We start from the raw sequence: 22,945 nt of genomic DNA, 5'->3' as shown, positions 1-22,945 counted from the left end.
TTAATCTTCAAAGAAGAACAAGTAAGAGAAAGGAGAAACAACCTAAGCATGGATTGAGATTCAAGAACAAAACCAATAACAACAAAGAAATAGAATGCCTGAAAATATAATTTCAATAACAAAAACAATAAAACTGGAATACAAAATCTGATAAACTAGAGTAGCAATTTAAATCAGGAGATGGGATCTTTCAAATAAACTCTTCAGACATATTCCCCATGACAAAAGTATAAAATGGATGCTGCTACAACTCAAGAAGAATAAGACTGTCTGATGTTCATGGACATCAAGCTGTATGGTAAGGACAAAGAGATACCTAATTCAGACTGTAAAAACTGAGGACACCAGGATGGGGTTTGGAATAGAAAAATGAGCCTTGGTCAACATACAAAAATGCAATGTAACAATAAACTTAAACTACCAGACTAAAGCATCAAACAGAGAGTCCTACAAATAGAGACTGGAGAGAATATAAAAAGTACAATGTTGTGAGGAATTTAAGGATACTCAAATCAAACTCATGGAGCATAATGCAAAGTGAGAGGCAGTTCAGTTATCTTTGACAGTACAGAATAGTGGAGTGAACAAAGGCTGATTATGCACCATAGACCAGAAAACTGGAAAACTGAGAATAGCAGTCATTACAAAAAAATACAGAAGACTTTACATAATAAAATTTATTATTTGGATAGAGGACTTACTTCAACATTTAGAGCAGAGCACTGGGGCAATATCTGAAAACCAGTAAGACAGAGAGGAGATGGGAAGCTACTTTAAAAGTAGAAAAGATTCATCCCAAATAATATATGAGGAGATAATCTGGCTCAAATGGCAAACAAATAAAGGAATACTGAGAAAAATTATCTTTGGCCAGTGATGAAACATGGCAATGGTTACAGAGGAGAACTCAAGAAGGAAACAATGAATGCTAACAGCAGCACAAGATCAGGCCCTAAGAACTATGTCCAAAGAACAGCAAAATAACATCTCGCCCATATGGGACAAAATGAAAGACGAGACTTTAACCACATAGCAAGTGAATGTCCGGTGCTTGCAAGAACTTACAAAAAGACATGATGAAAAAGCCCTCCACTGGAGCAGGTGCATTCACAAGCTGGCTTGTTTCTGTAGTACAAACACCAATATGAACAAACCTGAGGGAGTGACTGAGAAACGATCAGGCAAAGATCCTCTGGGACTATGACAGAACAGATAGGGTGAAAGTGCCATAGACCAGACGTGAATTTAAAATCAAAAAGTATCAAATCAAGATGGGACACCAAAGTAGATGAGAGAGAAAAAATTATAAGATCAAGACCTGAAAAAAATGAGGATAAATATGCCAGTGAAATTGTAGTAGTGAAAACTGAAAGATATGTAAAGGAATGAGGAAAAATTAGGATGGGTAGCTCCAGGACTCATAGAAAAGTGTGCTACTATGAACTGCACATACAGTGAGAAAAATGATAAATGCTTGCTAGGATGCAACCTGAACCCCATACTATAAAACCCCAAGAAGTCGAATAGGATGACTGTGATGGACCAAAATTAATAATAATAATGTAATAACACTAACCCCATATGTGATTCTTTACTTGGAATATACAAAGCAGACCTGCAAAGATTCCAAAGAACAGAATACCAATAACAAAAGAGAAAGTAGGGATTCAAAATGACTGAAACAAAAAGAAAACTGAGGGTAAAAGGTTTTAAAGGTGTAATAGGAGGAAAACCTTGCAGTTGCACTATGAAACAATTAGGAGAGGGTGGAAAGTAAGATGGAAGAAAGATATGAACTGAGATACAGTAGAAGGAATTGAACGGATTGCAGCTAGGGCTGACGGGACACTGCAAGGAACCTTAAGTAATGCCTACAAGGCACCATATGGGGTGCACTGATGGCACTAACCCTCTACGGTATAAAGTACATACTGGAAAGGAAAATGGAGAAAACTCTTCTGAAACCTGACCACAGGAATCAGTTTTCTTTTGTCTTAATCTGGTTTTATGACATTAACAGTATTCAGCGTTCAATAGTTAAACAAAAATAATGACTTAAAAGTTCTCAATTTACTCTCAGAGGCTTTACCAAAATGTTTTCTTTCTGTGGGCAAAATATATCATTCAGAAAGTATAAATGGATTTTTAGAAATTCAAACCTTCTACTGTATAGCATCATAAGTTGTTACACATCTAGAATAATGAATGATACAGCATTTGCTACAATGTTTTCCCTCCCATGGACATATCTAACACTTCCTTCAAATCTAAATTTATGGCAAAACACACAAATTCTTTCATTTGCAAATAAGCACCAGAAATACAGTTTTACATTTGCTACAGAGCCAAGAGTCTTCTTTACCAATCAAATTTCCTCTAAACCATTTCTAATTTGTTAAAAAATTTCGAGACTGTGAAGCACTAACTTTCTATGATTTACAGTACTTAATATTTGCACTGAGTTACTGTAATCTAAATTACTCATATATAACTGAAATTCTCTCTTTAACTTTTACTTCTCAGAACATCTGGAATAATGAGAAAAGGTTGAAATTAAACAATTACTGCACACAAACTGCTACATATACATTATTGCCAATTTGCTTAGCTTTTTTTTTAATGTGCATCCACGACCGTGAGGAACATTTTGTTACTTTGTATACTGCCTGACAACTAAATGCCTGCTTGTGGGCTAAGAGTTACAAGAAAAACATTCTTACTCCATTAATCCTATAAAGAAAAGCAATCACAAATATGTTCAGACAGCCAAAGTAATTACTTATCCTTTTTGCCATGACAAAAAACACATGAATGGATTTTAAAAATATGGCAGCAGCACAAATGTATTTAAAAACACCAATTTAGTCTGAAAACTCTACAGTACTTGTCAAGTTTCATGAAAACAAACATTATTTTCACTTGTGCCTAAGCAATCAGGAAACTTATTATAAATAAATCTGATGGTTATACTAATTGGTGTGGCCTCCACAGGGTAGGGAAGTTCCACCCCTCTTCCCATTTTGTCTATCAATGGTCTCCTTCCTCAAATCTATCTGCAGACACAAGATATACACCAGTCAGAAGAACTGAGATGAAGGCACTCCCAGCGATACAAATATAAATTTGTGAAATATGGAAGAAATCAGGACATGTAAAAGGGAAAGAAAAAATTATATAAAGGAAAGAAAGCAAGGAGAAAATAACAGGGACAAAGACAAAGAGCTTTTGTACCTGTGAAACATAAAATTCTTTTCATATTCAGCAAGATTTCAGCAAAATAAACCATTTCTTTCAAATTATTGTGTTACTGTGATAAGAAAATAAGACATTACAGAAGGTGAGCAAACATTTTTTTAAGCCTAACAGACCATTTATCTGTGAAGTAAACTCCAAGAGAACAGAAAGTATGTATCTGAAATAAGAGATTGGAGATACATGTCCACTCTTAAGATTTCCCAGACTCTACTGAACCTTCACAAACATCCTGTCACTGGGACCAACTATTGCATCTGGAACAGCAGTTATGAAGGGAAACAAGTCCTGCCATCTCTCCCGCTTTCTATTTTGGTGGGGTGCCTTCTTCCTATCTGGATGCTTACCTAGTGGGCACCACAAAAACATTCCTATTTAACAGGCCAGGCAATGTAGGGTGATGAAAGAAATACTATGCAACTGGCTGATACTTTGATTTTACTCACAAGCAGCAATACTTAGCAACTTCCACCGCCAGCCCAAACCATTCATACAATACTAGACTCAACCAACTACAGATTGTCTGCTTTTTAACAATCAATATCCACCATCTGGAAAAATCAGGGCCATCAGAGTCATAAACATTCATTGTGCAGACATGCAGTGAACAGTTAAAACAACATATTCCTTCAAAGAAAAAAAACAGGAAAAAAGAACAATATATCGAGCTGCTGTAGTATGTAAGAACAATGTTACAGAGATCAGCAAAGTTTCCAGAACTTTTCTGTGCCAAATAAAGCCTAGATTCCCTATGTATAACAGAGTTACAATAAAACCCTCTTTTAAAAACCAGGATACTACCCCATGGCACGATAGTCTAAGCTTAGTTTTTATGAATTAATATTTTTATTATTTTATGTTTGTGAGTGTGTAACTGAATGTTTGTCCTGCTCCGCAGCAAGTATATTATTCAATTTCCCAGTAGATAATGACAATGCAAGACACTATAACGTGATTGTTGTAGAAGCATCTCAAGGACATTAGAAAAACATTGTGAGAGGAATTAGTGTGTGAATCAGGCTAACAGGGGAAGTTGCATATAGAATTCAATAGAAAGAAAAACACATTTGGTTCTCAAAATAATCGTTGTTGGACAATCCCAAGTAGACTTGTGGAAGATTTATCTTCCAAGCATTGGATGCATTTCCTTTCTGTGGATCAAGACTGATATATTAGATTAAGGCTCTTTCAATTGGGGAAACATTATTATAATAAGAGGTTACATTAAGGAACTAAGGATAAGTTTTGATGAGCTATAGTACTAGGTTAAGCTAAGTTAGTATACGTTGAGTTACGTAGAGTTAAGGTTGAAGGTCACAGACCACTGTAATATTAAGATAACAAATTAGTTTAAGGGAAGTCAGTGACCCACTGTAATATTAAGATAACAAATTAGGTTAAGGAAAGTCTGAGTTTTATTTAGTAACCTCTAAATTTGTTCCCACCATCCTACTCAATTGTGTAGCTTGAAGAAGCCCCTACAATGGCATATACATTGCCAACTGCTTACCATTTACACTGCTCTTGCTGTCAGAATGGCTATAACCAATCTTTATTTATGAATGAACCATCACAGAGCAGTCATTAGCAGAACAATGTGTATTGTCCACTTCAAGAATGTGTCAAAGATAAGCCCTAAGACACTTGAGGAGTCAGAAAGGCAATTGATATCCTTAACAATTTTGTATACCTGAATACTTAAATAGTTCAGAAACACCTACCAGCTGTGCCAACATGAACACACTGCAAACACAAATAGCACATCAAATTTCATCAACACAGGTTTTGACGGCAACGAACAAATCCTCACAATAACAAGGAGTGAAGTGAGTGAAATGACGAAGAACAGTCAAATAAACACTATACACATGTCACTTGTGCAAAAGGGACCAAGGACATCAGAGCAAGCATCTAATAAGGGGGAGAGAGTCTTTCCACGAGTGAAAGCCACATAAACAACTACTCTTTTAACATCACTTGGCTAGTCATCTCAATTACCCGATTTGTAGGCCAACACTAATGCTAAGGCACAAGTAAAAATAAAGGATTTACAATTCATATGAATATGTACTCCAACACAATTGCTAAGCGGGAAGAGACAAGCAGAGAAAATCTCTATAAAAAAAAATCAAGCTGTGGAAAAACTTTGATGAATCCGTCTTCAGATGGCAGATGTATTTGTTTGTAGAATTTTGTTGCATTGAAAACTCAGCACCTGGAATGTATTCCTCATTTAGTATCAGATACAAGACAGTCATTTTTACACCACACTGCAAATAATTTTCTAAAAACCTCAAATAAACAGTTTATGTAAATGGCAACTGAGATTTACTCCTTCATTGCTATGCTGAATTCATTTTCTTCCCAATTCTCATACTACTCTTCTCACATATGCAAGATCATTAACTGTCAATCTTAGTACTGTCACAATTATAAGGAAGTTCAGCCAGACCATTTAGTTCTCTTTATATCCACCCATGTCCCACTTGCCAACCCAACCTCCTCTTCTACTGTTCCCTGCTGTAAATGACACTTTCATCATACACTTCTATGCCCCTGATAATAACAGAATGCCCTTTGTTATTCATTCAAGTGACTTAAACAAGTATAAAATCCTTGATTCATTATTCATTCACAGTGACTTCTGCTCTCACTTTACACTCTCTCACAGTGTTCTGAAAGGCACTTTATCATCAGCATTTTGTTGAAAATTCAATGAAGAAAAACCTTGTAGAAGTAGTAGTAGTTTGACATCCAGTAGTGAAGTGACCACAGGAAAGGAAGAGAAGAGTTGTACCTTGGGAAACCCAACAAGTCTGAGAGATAGGTCATTATTCAAAGTGATGTATTGTGCTACTTGGGGAGAGAGAGAGAGAGAGAGAGAGAGAGAGAGAGAGAGAGAGAGAGAGAGAGAGAGAGAGAGAGAGAGAGAGAGAGAGAGAGAGAGAGAGATGCCTAAGGTGCAAAAAGGATATGCAGTCAGATACAAGCTAAAATGAATCTCAATGATTATATCATGTTAATGTCTTTGGCTGTTACTGTGCTTCCTGTACTGCCAACCCTTGAGTTCTCAATTCACCATCTGTTGCCTTGAAGTCTGGTCCCTATACTGTATTGGCCCTCAGTTACTGATTCAACCAATTTTCTCTCTTACCAACAAAATTTAATCTTCTTATTGATCCAACTTCTCCAATCTTCATTTCTCGAAGATCTCTTACTTGACAGCATTTTGTAACCATCCAATTACACACCAGTTTTGCTTCACCTCAGAGGTATCTACAATTGTTGTCTATAACTTGTCTCTCCCACAAGGGCCTGTTATGAAAGAAATGACTGATTAGTCAACTCTTGTATTGTAATCTGCACCATTTTTCTTAAATCATTAGAATGACAAAACTTCTGAAACTTTCAAAACTATTTTTGCTTTGTTCTAACCAGAAAAGTTTGTGTTCTGTTGATAACTATCCAAACAATTATGATTGCAATATGCAAACTACTTGATATATATACAGTACTTCTGTCTATTCCCCAAAAGGAGCAGTTACAGGCATGTTTGAATGGAAGATAGACCTGAGGGCAGCTGTTCTATTAACTGAATGTTTCCCACTGTGGGGAGCCTCAGTACCTATTAACAGTATTGTTTCATTTTTTTCTTAAAATGGAACAGCCACGAATACCACCATTTTTATAGTAGCTGCATGAAACTATAAAAATATTAAAAACCCTTTTTTACCTCTATTTTATATGAGAGCCTTGTACAGTACTTTCCATAATAGATGTAAAGTTTAGGCAGGGTTTATGCACACTCCCATAAAGAAGAATTTCTTACCAAACAGCAATGATGGAGAAACCAACAGAATCCATGGAATGGATAAAGGCAATGAGTGCTTGAAATGATTCAAAGTTAAGCAAGTGTTTGATAAAGTCAAAAGAAGGATGCTGCCATTTCTCAAAGTATCTAAAATGCTATATGGGGTAATTCTCAGTTTTTTAATCAAACCCTGGTCTTCAGCAACTGTGACACTCATCTGGTACTGTATTACTTTGCATACTTCAATTCAGTGTTATACTCTGTCATATGATGGTCTTTTATATACCTTTTAGTTACCCAAGTTCCTAACAGATTCAATCATTTGAGGTACAGTGTATTGTTATATGTGACTTCTACTCTTCATTGACAACTAATGGTTTAGGGTTTAGTCACAACTAGTAACTGTTTGACATTTAGCTTCAAATTGTAAGGGTATTTATTTAGAATGTTTAATAAAAAAAATAAGTGCACTGAAGAGTTTGCATAATCAGTGGCCACTTCCCATCTGAATATGTACAGTATTTCTAGTCAACAACAGTACTGCAGACGTTACACAATTCTCAGTGCCAGTTTACAGAGACAATTTTCATCCAAATAAACATATATTTGTATCACTTACATTTATCAACAGAAGCAGGCTATATCAATATCAACAAATGAAAATGGGTTCATACCCAACTTTGTAATTCAACAAACCATCTGATCCTCTACTTCAGGGCAACCCTTACTTCTTGATTACAACTATTTTAAAACACTGGAAATAATTCACAAGTAATGTGACATTAAGCTCTCTAAGCTCTCTAATCTGAAAAATGAAATTTTTACAGTAAAATAAAGTTTTATATATATTTACCAAGTAATTACATTGCTATAGTTTCTGTTAACCAGCAGCTAAAAATGTTGACATTCACAGGTCACACTATTTTGTTTGGCTAGGTGACTAACCCCTCCCCCTTTCGGGGTAACAGAGGAACAACTAGCAAACAAACTGAAAAGGATTCAATTTGTTTGTGCCATAATGTTAATGTGAGGGGAGGAGGGAGGGCTCCAATCATGCAGTGACTTGGTAAGTATATATAAAACTTAATTTCATCAAAAATGTCACATTTATATAAGTAACTTACCAAGTAATTACATTAATGATTCCCTCATGACAGGAGGTGGGATGCATGAACAATCTACCCCAAAACATTAGTAATGGTAATGAATTTGAGAATAGAGAGGATTGCTAGCTTGTTGTTTCCTTACCTGATAAGGGAGCTGCTGCAGGGAAGTACTGCCTCTACTGGCGCTCTCCTATCATATACAGTAGTGGTGCGGCGGTATAGCTGAGGCTCGCCTACCCCTGCCCAGGGCGCAGTACAGAAAATACGACAATGAAATAACACCTAATACCATAAATAGTTAAAAACCACTGCCCAACCACAAAGGACTGGAGGCCACTCCGGTACACTGTACCCCAAGGCTCCCTTAAAAAATTCAACGACCTCAAATCAAGGCAAAGAGAAGGAAGGATTGTTTCCTACTCTTCGTCCCTCAACGCTATGCCAGCCACCGAAAATGGACCCAAAGTACTACAATTAGTGTAAACTGTTTCAATTTCCTTCAAATGTGCTGCAAAGATAGACTTACATTTCCAAAAAGTTGCTTGCAATATAGAGGAGAGAGACAAATCATGGTTGAATTCCAACGAAGTGGCTACAGCTCTAATTTCATTAGGTCTCACTTTACACAATGGAAACACCTCATCTTCAACAGAAGAATGGGCTTCCAATACTTCACCACATACAATGAGAAATCAATAGGAAAGACGAGTTCCAAAATCACAGCTGCTGCTAAAAGCTGGTGTACAGCCATTAGCCAGCAGGAACAAATTGAATCCTTTTGCTAGTTGTTCCTCTCTTACCCCGAAAGTGGGAAGGGGTTAGTCACCTAGCCAAACAAAATAGTGCGACCCGCAAATTTCAAAATTTTTAGCTGCTAGTTAATAGAAACTGTATAGCAATGTAATTACTTGGTAAGTTACTTATTTAAAAATCATCATACTCCATTTATGCTATGATCAGTTAAGGGGAGCAAAACCAATATCCTGACTGAGTGCTCCAACTACCTAAACAATGGTTAGCAATAAGCAAAACCTGTCTGTACTTTAGATGTTGACCAATCAGCGGGGCAAGGTTGGGCACATTCATAATATATGAGCAATATCTACACTTTTACTAGCTTCTCTAAAACATCTTTTGGTCATAAAGGAAAACAACAACTATACCCCACCACGCCTTAAAAAAGATCTGACACAGCTGGTTGTAGAAAGCCACAGTCAAAAGGCTACAGAAATCTCCATGATTTAAGAATACGATTATGCAGTGACCAACCAGCATAAGGCCTCTTAAACATGATAAGCAAGCTAACATGGCTGTCATGAATAGCAAGATAGAAAAACCAGTGCATCACTTAACTTATGGTAGGGGATGATGCCACTCACTGAAATAACTAAGGATGATGAACTGGGAGGAGATGATGCCAGTGACCTAGGCACAAGGACCTACCCAAAGAATGAATAACTACTTTGGTTATCTAAAAACACATTACAGGTTAGGATAGCGAACTGTTGGTATAACCTTCATGAAGGTGTTATTCTCAACTGACTTTTGTGTCAAATCCAGAAAACTGCATTCCCTCAGACTGGACTTCTACAGGCACACAAAAAAGTGACAGTTTTCACACAAAAAATAAGATTTCCATTACTGAAATAGCCAAACCTGAAAAGATCTGAGAACGACAGTAAAGTGAACGTAAAATAGTAATAAAACCAGATACACAAACATATGATAAGGAACACCATACATAACTTGTAGTTCAATAAAACTATTAAGAAACCACAAACAAACAGACATACAAAATACTGTATATTGACAGATTACCAATTCCTTTCACATAATTATGATTTCAACTAACATCATTCTTAATCTTAAAACTATTATGGTATAATTATTTTCCATCCCTATTTTTACAGTTAACACTAGATTTTGTTTGTCAGATCTGTGTGTGATAACTTGACGTACCTCCATAAACAGATCACACTGACGTACCTCCATAAACAGTCTGTATTTATCATTTGCAAAAGAACGAAAATATTGCATACAAATTTCATGAAAAAATTTTCATTGTGGAATAACTTCACTATCACATGGAAGATAGTTCATACACTGCTTATAGGTACTGTAATACTGTTATGCACTAGTTTCTGTAACGTACTGTAACCCTACTTTCTTCCCTTATTAGTTCTTCTATATCCTTTAAGCCTTCTTTCTAGGTAATGTATACAAAAAACATACACACACTTAGCATTAAATACAATGTTTCTATAACACAAAACCCATTAAACATCACTTGTGTCATTTCCATGTAGGAAATCCCAGCCTCACTAACCTGATGAATCAGGACTGAAATGTCCCATGACCCTTCGTCTACTCTGCAGCTCTGGAGCAGGCCAAGGTCAACATGATGTGCCGTCAATCTATCTTCTTCTTCATACCCATTGCCATCCTTAAGTTCAGAGGTCGGTTGCCTTGACGCATCTTCTCTAAATATTTCACTTGAAAGCATTTTATCACATTCGCTCTGTTAGTGTCCTGGAAAATGTGAATAAGTTTTGGTCAGTGTATTGCAATACACATACAGAACCAACAAACAATGATATAAACCACTTATTTGTCCCTGCTAAACTTTGGCAAATGAACACACATAAACCATGAATAAGAAAAGCTCACAATTCTATCTTAACAAGTACACACAGTAGGTCTTCACAGCACTTGAAAGTTAAGCACATCCATTTTATGAAAGTGTCAACTCAAACACATATGGAAGAATATACAGGAGAATGCAATCCTGTGAAATACACATGACTCAAACAGATCCTATTATTATTATTATTTTGTTTATTATTTTCATCCACAAGATAAACATCTATTCATAAGGAACACCTCCATGGGGGTCAGTGACTTCAAATTCAAGCGTCCAAAGAACATGGTGTTCATTTAAAATAAGTAACAGAAGGTAATGGGAAATACAGCAAAAACAGAAGGTAATAGGAAATACTGAAAGAAGAGATCAGTTATTAACAGAAAAAAATAAAATAAATTAATAAATGCAAATAACAGGCCTGGGAGTGTTGTATGCTGTAAATGAAGATTAGGGATCAAGTCATATGTGTCACTGGTACAGCATTCTTGAATAAATGTGCTATATATATTGTGACAAAGTTGCTCTAAACAAGTTGTGAGAACTTGACAAACCCCAATCTCTTCCTTATAAACATCCTGTGTAGGGGGATAGTGCCATCAGTGCATCTCATGCAGTGCATTGTATGCATTACTTAAGGTTCTTTGCAGTGCCCTTTGGCCCCTAGCTGCAACCTTTCCATTCTTTTCACTGTACAGTACCTTGGTTCATCATCTCTTTCTTCCACCTTACTTTCCACCCTCTAACACTAGTTTTATAGTGCAACTGCAAGGTTTTCCTCCTGTTACACATTTCAAACCTTTTAAATCTCAATTTCCTTTTCAGCACTGAGTGAGCTTATCAGAGGTCCCAGCTCTTTGCCTTAGGCTGAAATTTTATATTCCATTCCATTCCTGACCAACATTATATTTATACACTTAGAGCACGGCTTAACCCTCACTCATAAGATGGCTGCCCCGTGAACATAAGTGCAAATAGCTGCCCACATAGCATAATCCTCTCATTGTATCGCCCTGTATCCTTCCCTTCTGCTGACAAAATGCTTTACGTTTTAGGTAGCCAAGAGAAGGAGAGCTGCTGCAATGATTGGAAGGAACCTACCTGGGGCGGTGGCCATACTGGGCCCAACAGCGATCCGGCCTTGCAGTGCCTGGATTCGCTCTCTGTCCTGGTTTGGTTATTGTCAAGAGCAGACTTCCAATTCCCGCTCATAGATTTCACAGGGCTGCCACCTTGGCTTCAGCCACCTGTCTCAGTTCAGGATAACCCTACAGGATCGTTTCTTTGGACTCCTACAGTAAGCCTAAGATGAACTAGAGTATTTTCGTGGCCTGTTTTCCTCCAACTGAATTATTTCTTGAGATCTTTTTCAACGAAAACCTCTCCAAATAAATCCCAAGATTCACCACATGTTCTTCTCTCTCTCCAGCTATCTCTGTAAATCCCCTTTCCCTAGTCGACCCTTTTCCAAGCCACTGCCACCCATCGTGTGCGTGCTTAGTTAATATCCAGATTAGGAAGTGTTAGTCAGTGTCTTTTGACTGGCTGTGCATTTGGGAGTGATATTACAGTGAGTTAGGATAACTTGATGACATAGCAAGGGCCTCAATGGATGCTATTTGTATAGTTAATTCGACACTTCTTTCTTTCAGAGGGATGCCTTTATTGTGTGTGATGTAGGACAAATCTCAGCTTGTACTCTCATTCGTCACCTGGACCCACTGACATACGATGAGACAAAGGAATTTCACCTTTCAAAGCACCGTTAAATGCTTACTTATTTGTATCAGTTACAGTAATACCCACGTGTGCCCATGGTTATAAATAATTTGTGACCTATTGTTATTATTTGTTGAGTAAATGTAGTTAATGGTTAATGAGTATAATTACCCTTTACAGTAACCTGACGAAGAGAAATAATTAAGGTTAGTGTTCCCAGTCTTTTCATGCTTCTCATTTTTTTATTACTGTCAGCCATCTTATAGCAGCCCGTTGTATGGCCACGGCTGGCAAGTAACAATATATCCACAGTATTCATTATTTACTGTGGTTACACTACCACACATTACGGTACTTTTGGATGTCTTGTGTATGATGACAGCAGTTACTTAATCATGAACATACTGTTATGGTAGGCTAGGCTACTGTGACGGAGTTTTTGACAGATTTTTTTGTTATATGAAACGTCACATTTTTTTGGCTGTTTTGTCTTGAATACACACTTAGCATCTTTAAAATACTGAGGTGTATAGAATGTTTCTAATAAAAGTTTGCTTTTATAAAGATACAAGAATTCTAGTTAAGGTGATCTAAAACTTTCACACAGTCTAAGATTACCCAGTTTTCAAAAATTCCCCTTTGACTGAAACTTTCTAATAAGAATTTAAATTGCCAGGATGCCATTCAATAATACAGTGCATAACAAAATCCCTGTATACCTTCTACCTTAAACTCTTTCTCCAACAGCCCAGTAATGCTGAAATTTGTCAGATGGAGGACATTTTTAAATCTTCAAAAGTTAGTTCACTAACAACACACCGAACCATTCTGAATTTGTGTGGTCACTAAATCAGCAACAAAAACACAGCCGAAGGCAAGAATGTACTAAAGAGACAAAAAAGGAACTCAGACTCCCCTTAGGGACCCCTATCTATGTCACCAACTGTCATTCAAGCATTCCACAGCACCAGCTGCAAAAAAGATCTTCCACCACCACACTGGGAGTCATCTGAAATTAAAACAATGAACCTTTCAGATCAATTAAAATGATATACAAATTTAAGTAAGCTACAACCAAGGAACAAAGAGGAGGTTCAGATTCAACTTTTTTTTAATATAAAACTAACTCTCATGCAAGCAATGATGTATAAATACCAACTACATTAAGGAAGACCAAAATCAAATTCAACTGATATTTGGTAAATCATACAAGAGACTCCTTCCCAACACTATGAATGAAAACCACTCTAGCTCCAGGTGATAATTCAACCACATCCTGATAGAGATACGCGAGGCCTATGTACCTGATCGCTAAAAAACAGTAGTACCACAACTGACTCCCACCCCCTTAGTTCACAGCCTTAATAGACGACAATGATTGCTGTGCATGATCCTTCCATACAATTTAATACTTGCAAACAAGTGCAGTACAGCACTACTGTGGGTTCCCGCCCCAGCAAATAAACGTTGATGCTAAATTGCATACAGTATTTCCAAGAGTATAAATCTCCTGTTTCATGTTAAAAAGTGAAAACCTACATGGATGTGTCCATACCCTACAATGAGTGACCTGTCTGTCACACAAAAGGACTAAATAATTTTATTTGCTTAGGCTACATAAACCACTGAAACATGCAATGACTATGGTCCCCAGCATTCACGGCTAAAGGAAGGAACTTAATTCAAAGAACACTTACATAAATCACTTAAAAAACCAACTCTATTTTGCAGTATAGCCTCTGAGTGGGCACCTACATTTACAGCCATGTGAGAATTCGGAGCTCAGTTATCTCATCTGGTCCAAAAATCTTTTACAACTACAGCCATGGATAACTGACAATTCTCCTATTAACCTTGACTCACTTTTCCATAAGTTAATTGTTGGGCAGAGATTACCGTAAAGTACAATGATCCAAATGAGGTCATTTAAACTGATTCATCCCATAGTGCAACACAGTATAGCATAGTAGGGTAATGCATAAACATGCCATACTTGGACTTTAAATAAAACTTTCCAGGCAATCTCTGTCTTTTGTCAGCCTATCTCAGATTTCGTCTTCATCCCACTGGCTGGTACAAGCCCTTGTGACACTAACCACAGACTCCACTGAACTATCACACAAGAGGTATGAACGCTGGACAAGACACAAGTAATTCCTACCCCTTGTACTCAGCAACCAAGTGTGAATGCAGAGTCAGGTAGGTTCTCAACTACTGAACAGAAACAACCAAGGCATCACTGCCAACAGTTTGCTAGGTCATCCTATCCACATACAATTCATGATGGAAGTTGCTTAGAGTGGAATGGAATATTAAATTTAGGCCAAAGGCCAAGCGCTGGGATCTATGAGGTCATTCAGCACTGAAAGGGAAACTGAGAGCAAAAAGGTTCTAAGAGTGTAACAGGAGGAAGACCTCGCAGTTGCATTACAAAATAATTTTTAGAAGGTGGATAATAAGATGGAAGAATGAGAATATGAAGGGAGGTAGAGTACAAGGATGCTGCAAGGAACCTCAAGTAATGCCTACAGTGCAGCTTGGGAGATGCACTGACAGCACTACACCCAACAAGAAGTTTCTTATAGTGCACATACCAATGGAGACAGCCACTCCAACCACTGAACATGATGAACTGTATACATACTAAAACCTGTTATCCTCCCCTTCCATGGCAAATGATCTGAATCTCCAAAACAGCTGAGAAACAGTTCAAGACCACCCCCATGCATCAAACTGCACCCATACATCCAAGACTTAAGCCTGTCCTCTAGGCTCCTAAGTCATCCTTACAAACTATTCTGCATAATCCACTTTCACATACAATTTGCAAGCTATCTATGGCCTTGAAGCAATACCTATCCAAAAGTTCATGATCTGGCCATTGGAGAGGTCTCCAATCCACACTAATCTGCAATCAAGTCAGACAAGGCAGAGACTACTCAAACTTGGCATTTGATTACAAAAACAAAACTTGACTTGCAATTCCTTACTTTGATAAAATTACTTTTAATGACACCCCACTTGATCTTGAGCTCTATTTCTCACCATTTACAGTCGTCTCTGGCGCCTTTGTATTCAATATACAGTACCAAGGCTCCCAGGGGCTTCAAGGATGTGAGAGGGTAACAATATACTTGTATTACCCAATATCAATTACTTATAGCAAAGTATTTTACAAGTTATTATCTTCTGTTTCAAACACAGTGGTTATTATCTAACAATAAAAGTGTAGCAACACCAAAAACCTAGTTCTTTATTAGCAATGCAGCAGGTAGCCTACATTCATGCAAAGAATCTCCAACACAAAACTATGGTGTCAGTGTACTGTACAATAGTTCAGGTCAATTTCTGAGACATTTGGGTATAATGTGTATGGTTGTTAACTTGCATCACACAACTAGAATAATAATGGCACTGATGAAGACTAACATCTGCTAAAAAGTGTCACAGTTACTTTGGCAACTGCGCAAGTCATAAATGTAAGCATCATATACCCCAACAGACTATAGTTGACTCCCAATAAAATAGGATGTAGGAATTTAACAAAACAGTTTCTATAATCAACTGTTATTCAACTGAATTTGCACAAACCAGGATTTAATGAAAATAATAAAAAGCACATGAAATTAATTACTGCAGCATACCATTACAAAAGCCAATGATATAGGGGCTAGGTTAGGCAGTAACTTCAATTTCTAATTAGGCTAGCTGATTTAAGAGTACCAGTACTTCTACACATTTGGTAGATCTAAGCCAGCTGTCCGCGGTGAGATAGGCTATGGCAGTTGACGTTTTTCTATAGAACTTTACCTGCTGAACAAGAATTTAAAGTAATATTTTGTTGCTCGGCTGTAATTAAGCTGTAAATTATCTTAGAACTGGTGTGGTAAAACCCTTTTGAGAATAGCTAACAATAAGGGGGGACCCGTTGGGGTTTCGGAATTTTTGGTGGGGTAAATAACTTGGGAAAAGGTTTGGGTACCTTATTGTTGTATTTCCTGTTATATATGTCATTTGGAATGCGAAAAACAAGCATAAAAAGAAGGGCGAATAAATGGATAGTGGGAGCTGTTCTAAAGGCACTTTTCATTCATTACAAGTACTACTGATTCTAAGCCTTAACATGCATGCGCTAGCTTTTGGTTCACCAATCAACAGCTGCTGGTTTTCTGCACTTAGCGAAAGCTGCGAGACTGGCAATTGATGTTTTCCTGGGTTATTTTACTTGCTGAACAAGAATTTAAAGTAATTACCTCTTGCCAGGAATCTTTAAAAATGCAGATAAGGTGCGCAGCGTGGTTCTACTACGGCGACCTATAGAGGCCACCCAAGTTGAAAGCGGAAATGGTAATGTTTTGTTCCTGTTTATGAAAGCTTCGAATAGTGTGCAGTGGTGCTAGACTATGGCAATTTATGTTTTTCTATGTTATTTTACTTGCTTTACAAGAGTTTAAGGTAATATTTTGCTGGTCGGCTGCTGCTAAACTGTAATTTACCCTTGAGCTGTGTGTGACCCAGTGGTACAGAAGTGCAGTTTTCAAGGGTCAATTACATTTTAGTTACAGCTGACCAACAAAATATTCTAAATTCTTGTTCAGCAGGTAAAATAACATAGGAAAATGTCAATTGCCATAGGCTAGCTCACAGCAGACAGCCGGCTTAGAATTACCTCACATTTTTATGACAAAAAATGTACATTTAAAGAAAGTCCATGGCTGGGCCTATTTCCACAGCCCAACAACTGGCATATAACTGCACTGAGATGTCACACAGTTGATATGGCCTCCTACACAGCAACAGATAGTTGGGCATATAACTGCACTGAGATGTCACACAGCTGATATGGTACACAGCAACAGAAGTAAATATAGGGTTATTTTTCGGAAGACTACAGCCACTTCCCACTTTATATATAATTTATATTTTTCTTGGGTAAAACACATCAAAACAAAAAACTTTCTTCTCAATACATAACCTTCGCAAATGCGTAATAACAGAGAAAAATAATCAAATTACGACTTATAAGGTATGACAATACCGGTCCCCCACCACCCTCCATAGCTAATTTGGCAAAATTGCAACCAGTAAACACCCCTATGTTACGTTAGGTTGGTATTTTTAGGTTCTTTTAGTGTCCTTTGATTTCCTAGCCATTTTTAACATGAAAACCCCAAAATGGTTTGCCATTCAAAAATGGCCAGCTGGTATCTTTCAAAATGGCTGGCTGGAGTCTTCTGAAAAATTACCAAATATAGTTTCAATCTCACAGACAGTATACATAATTAGGCTGGTGGCCAAAATCAGCAACAAAATCTGCTGCTTTGTCTCAAAACTAAAACTGGAAGGAAGCAGTTCATAAGGTAATTCTAAGCCAGCTGTCCGCTGTGAGCTAGCCTATGGCAATTGACGTTTTCCTATGTTATTTTACCCGCTGAACAAGAATTTAAAATAATATTTTGTCGGTTGGCTGTAACTAAAATGTAATTGATCCTTGAAAACTGCACGTCTGTACCAGTGGGCCGCACACAGCTCAAGGTTAAATTACAGTTTAGCAGCAGCAGCCAACCGGCAAAATATTACCTTAAACTCTTGTAAAGCAAGTAAAATATCATAGAAAAACGTCAATTGCCATAGTCTAGCTCCACTGCACACTATTCGAAGCTTTCGTAAACAGGAAACAAAACATTACTACTTCCACTTTCAACTTGGGTGGCCTCTATAGGTTGGGGGTAGTTTACAGTTTCGTTGGCCAGGCCTTGCAACATCTGCTGCCTGGACTACAATCACTCCACCAAGGTAAGTAGTTCCACGACCCGACCCTGCTCGCAACCCCACGCTTTCTGTGGGGGGTCCAGGGGGCAAAGCCCCCCGGCCAGGTTAGGGCACGCCGCACTATGTTAGGTTAGGTTGGTTACATCTGGTTAGGTCAGGACCTGGCACTATAGGAAATGTTTGTCTTGTTTGTATTCGTCCTCCAGTTTCCTAGTCGGAACCTACACGACAACCTTGGCCAACTAAACTGTAGGCGCTCCTCGGTCGCCGTAGCAGAACGGCGCTGTGCGCCTTATCTGCATTTTTAAAAATTACTTTAAGCTTGTATGTTCTGGCAAGAGGTAATGACTTTAAATTCTTGTTCAGCAAGTAAAATAACATAGCAAAACGTCAATTGCCAGTCTCTCGCAGTTCTCACTAAGCACAGAAAACTAGCAACTGCTGAATCTGATTGGTGAACCAAAACCTAACGCATGCGTGTTAAGGCTTAGAATCAGTAGTACTAGTAATGGATGAAAAGTTCCTTTGGAATGGCTCCCACTATCCATTTATTCGCCCTTCTTTTTACACTTGTTTTTCGTTTTCCAAATGACAGATATAACAGGAAATACAGCAATAAGGTGCTGAAACCTTTTCCCATGCTATTTACCCCACCAAAAAACCCAAAATTCCATACAGGTCTCCCTTTCTGTTAGCTATGCGCAAAAGGGTTTTACCACACCAGTTCTAAGATAATTTACAGCTCAATTACAGCAGAGCGACAAAATATTACTCTAAATTCTTGTTCAGCAGGTAAAGTTCTATAGAAAAACGCCAACTGCCATAACCTAGCTCACCGCGGACAGCCGGCTTAGATCTACCGTTCACAAGCCTAATTATATAATTTTTATATTTATTGGCAAATCAAGACTTATAATAATTTTATTTTCCTTGCACACAGGTAAGAGAAACCAATTTAACTAAATGTTGTGGAATGAACAGGCCTACATCCCCAATCATAACCTTAGTGGTCAACATTTCTCAAAATATCATCCATTTCTTGCCCAAGTTCGGCTAGGCTACACAGAGGATATTACTAAGCCAATACGCTATCATTCTGGTGAAAATGTCACCAAACTAATACAATAGCGAACAAAATGCCTGTATAGTGAAATATAGTGGCATGGAGAACGTTGGGGGGGGGGGGGTTAGGTTACAGGACCAAAGCGCCAAGAAAATTAGGCTAACATAACCGACCAAAATTATGAATAGGCTAATGACAAACCCCATGCTCTTAAATCATTCAGATGTTCCTAAATATTAATTTATGTCAACCAGTCATTAATGTCCTAATGATAATACTGCTTCGGCTAAAATAGCATCCAACTCACCGGAATAGGAAGAAGTTTCTCCATCTTCTCTCACGAAAATCAACTTATTTCGATAAATACGTCTCAACCAGGCTGTATTTATGAATTATGAATCAATATCATTTACTATTATTCCTTCAGCGACCTGCAATAACTGTACCTCAGCGAAAATATGTCGTTTTCACGGTTCAACACAATAATATTCGATAAAAGCCACAAAAAGCTTTGATTATGTTTCTCGGTGGTTCGTAATATACAAACTACTCGAGTTGCCAGTTAGCGATTTGAAGTGCCTCATTAAATGCGTACCCAGACGCGTAGCCCCGCACTCGCTTGTGTAACAGGCATATATCTTACAGATATGATTGTTTTAATGTGATGTATTATTATGGCTTTGCATATGAATGATTTGAAACAGACAACGTAGTTTATATAATCCTTCCTTAAATGACTGTTGGAAATAGCATATGGGGTTACTGTAGATAATGACACTGAATTTTAACGGATAAGTTCACCCATTCGAAGGAGCTTTAGGTAATATTCCTCTCTTGATGAGGTTGGTGATCACCTTCTTCTCTTCCTAAAATATATCAGTGTCTTCGGTTCGATGATAAATGAAGATATTTTTCCTATCGTCGTCACCTGGTTTCGTTGCTGCAGAACTGTTCGATTCTTCTTCTTGTTGCTTCAATCAGTTTATTTTGAAATCCATTATTTGTCAAGAGTTGTTTGACTCTGTTTCCAGATGGGTTCTAGCTCTCTTAATTAATTAACGAAGGCATCCTTTCTATGTTATGAGGAGGTCTAAGAAAGGAAGGGGTTTCTCTCAGAGGATGAATTCATAACAATGAAACAAAAACACAGAAATGAGCAAAATCACTCCTGTTTCCATCATATTTTCTCTCCGGGCTCTCAGTCGCTCAAGAAATCGTTCCGGGCATTCGATGCTGCCTCACGTTTTGGGGAAATTGCTCTTTGCAGAAGTCCCCAGTGAGAAACTCGGTCAAAATGAACGAAGATCTGAATGAAATTGAATTAAATGTCCAGCTCCCTCCCTTGAGTGGAATTACAATAGCCTATGCACGACATCAGGATGGCTGAGTATTAGCTCATTTTGGGGTTCAGAAGGAACTATTATTATTGTTATAAATTATTATTATTATTATTATTATTATTATTATTATTATTATTATTATTATTATTATTATTCAGTAGACGAACCTTATTCACATGGAATAAGCCCACCAAAGGGCCCGTTGGCTTGAGATTCAAGCTTCCAAAGAATGTGGTGTTCATTATTATTATTATTATTATTATTTAGAAGATGAACCATATTCATACGGAACAAGCCCGCCACAGTGGTAACTGATTTCAATTTCAAGCTTCCAAAGACATGGTGTTCATTTGAAAGAAACAGAGGGTAACAGGAAATACAGAAATAGGAGATCAGTTATTAGAAAAGAAAAAAAAATAAACAAACGAATTAATAAATACATAGATCAAAATAAAGTAAATTATAAAATACAGGGGGAATTGCTTTAGGATAGTAATGCATTGCATCTTCGCTCCAGTTGCGGAAGTGTATAATTCTGTAACTGAATGAACCGTCTTTCATAGGATTTCATATAAAAAAATAAGAAATATCTTTATTTTATTTATTGGTCACATCGCTTCATTTTATTTATTAATCATTTCCTTCACTAATTCAGAAATTCGTTTACCTTAACATAATTTATTTTCTCTTCTGTACGGCGCCGAATGGCCTTCTTGGCCCCAGTGCTTGGGCCTTTGCCCTAAATATCATACATCCATCCATGCATTTCGTATAATGGATTGCCCCTGTGTCCAACCTTGGTCCACTCTTTGGGGATAAGAGATTGTCCAATAATACCACTCACTTTCCTCGGAAATTAAATGGCCCTGTTAGGACCACTTTCATTCCCCAAAAGTCAGATGGACGTGATTTCTTCCGTAACTTAATTATAAACATATGACTTCGGCTGTGTTGTTGTGTTCTGGGGACAAATAAGAAAAAAAAAAAATAATACAGCTTTTTTTTGAAGGGACAAAGTATGTTTTGAAGTTTATAAAAGCGTCGATAATATCCATTATTTTTTTTTTATTTTAATTATTTATTTATTTATATATTTATTTATCTTTGCATCTGTAGCTTTACAATAGATAAAAAGGCAGTTAGGGCTTTATGAAGCTTATGTACTGACGTTTGTATTCCGTAATCGTAATTCTTCATATCCATATCCATTTTTCTTTTAGAATATTTGTTAATAAAAATAATGATTAGAATGGAGAATGATGGCATTTCTAAGAACATAAATGAATATTTAAAAGAATGGAAGCTGTAATCAACAACAAAGAAAAATGAATGGATAAATGAGATATTTACCTATGAGTTCCAAAATATACTGTCAATATATACTGTCAATAGAATGTTTCCTGAGAAAGGAACTGAAAGAAAAAATAAAAACAAACTAAATTCACACTTGTGACAAAATAAACTACACCAAATTAAGACGAATATTTCGAGGCTTGGCAATCGTGTGTTGTTCCTCCTTATTAAAAATGAGGTTTGAGGAAGAATAAAATTAATTGTATATAGTGGTTTGTGGAACACAAAAAAAATGATTCAGTGATGCCGTGTTGTCGTACAGATGAAAAATTTATTAATTCTAGCAAATATGTAATCGGGATTATGGTACTAATATCTTCGCAAGGGAATCAGAAAACTCATGCACCTAATTTAAGAATAATAAATAATAATGATAATAAACAATCTGATTAAGAAACAATAAAGGAAAGGTTTTATGCAGTAAGATTAAGATGAGAATATTTACTTGTTACTTTATTTTTGTTACAAATCATAAATACTTTAATCAATAACTGGCAATGGAGTCAAAAATATTCCTTATAAGTACAATACACAGTAATTATACGAATCATACAAAACTATAATTGAACTTCAAAGTATAGCATTTCAAACGATTTTGAAATTTTGAGTCATTTAAATACCAGAAACATTTTCAATAGTAAGCCACCATCTACTAAATATCCCCAGCAAACGAATATAAGCAACTTATTTACTTTCTCTTTTTTCGACATCTCTCGGAATCATAAAACTATAATTATCCAAACTTTAAAATATAGCAACTTATATTAGAATGAAATTTAGAGTTTTGTAAATACCAGAAAATATTTTCAACGGTAAGCCATCATCTGCCACATATATATATATTTTTTCAATCTCTCTCAGTACCAAGATCCGTGGAAGGAATGACTCGGG

At 36.9% G+C, this 22,945-nt stretch overlaps 1 long non-coding RNA gene across 1 annotated transcript; it reads right to left on the bottom strand.

Annotated features, from left to right (window-relative positions):
- Positions 1-1,859: 1,859 nt before the first annotated feature.
- On the bottom strand, positions 1,860-19,913 carry LOC136854421 (uncharacterized). The gene is made up of 4 exons (XR_010857693.1): positions 19,669-19,913; positions 10,496-10,698; positions 6,407-6,567; positions 1,860-5,467 (listed from the first exon to the last, which is right to left on the bottom strand). It is a non-coding gene; the product is annotated as an uncharacterized lncRNA (long non-coding RNA).
- Between the last annotated feature and the right edge of the window lie 3,032 nt (positions 19,914-22,945).

Source organism: Macrobrachium rosenbergii, chromosome 3 (genome assembly GCF_040412425.1).
Source record: "Macrobrachium rosenbergii isolate ZJJX-2024 chromosome 3, ASM4041242v1, whole genome shotgun sequence".
Taxonomy (NCBI): Eukaryota; Metazoa; Arthropoda; class Malacostraca; order Decapoda; family Palaemonidae; genus Macrobrachium; species Macrobrachium rosenbergii.
The sequence above is the reverse complement of the archived record's forward strand: the minus strand, read 5'-3'. Positions and strand labels throughout refer to the sequence as shown.